Consider the following 624-nt stretch of genomic DNA (forward strand, 5'->3'; position numbering starts at 1 on the left):
TTGATACTTGCCCCAAGATCACATAAAGCTTGCTTGGTACAAGTACCCTCTAATGTGCATGGTATCATAAAGCTTCCAGGATCTTTAAGCTTCTCAGGTAAGCTTTTCAGAATGACTGCACTGCATTCTTTAGTGAGGTAAACTTTTTCAGTTTCCCTCCAATCCTTCTTATGACTTAAGATCTTTTTCATGAACTTAGCATAAGAGTGTATTTGCTCAAGTGCTTCTGCAAACGGAATCTTTATTTCAAGAGTCCTGAGATAGTCTGCAAAGCGGGTAAATTGCTTATCTTGTTCCGCTTGGCGGAGTTTTTGAGGATAAGGCATTTTGGCTTTGTATTCCTCAACCTTAGTTGCTGCAGGTTTATTACTTACAGGAGTGGGTTGGGAAGCCTTTTTAGAAGGGTTGTCATTAGCACTTGTATGTGACTGATCCCCCACTGGCATTTGAATGCCAGGGGTGGAAGCTGGAGTGGCGTTAGACGCCACCTCCTTGTTTGTTACTGGCGTTTGAACGCCAGAACCATGTTCCTTTTGGGCGTTCAACACCGGATTCATGCTTGTTTCTGGCGTTGAACGCCAGAAATGAGCATGGTCTGGGCGTTCAGCGCCAGCTTTATTCCTC

Source organism: Arachis duranensis, chromosome 1, assembly GCF_000817695.3.
Source record: "Arachis duranensis cultivar V14167 chromosome 1, aradu.V14167.gnm2.J7QH, whole genome shotgun sequence".
Classification (NCBI taxonomy): Eukaryota; Viridiplantae; Streptophyta; class Magnoliopsida; order Fabales; family Fabaceae; genus Arachis; species Arachis duranensis.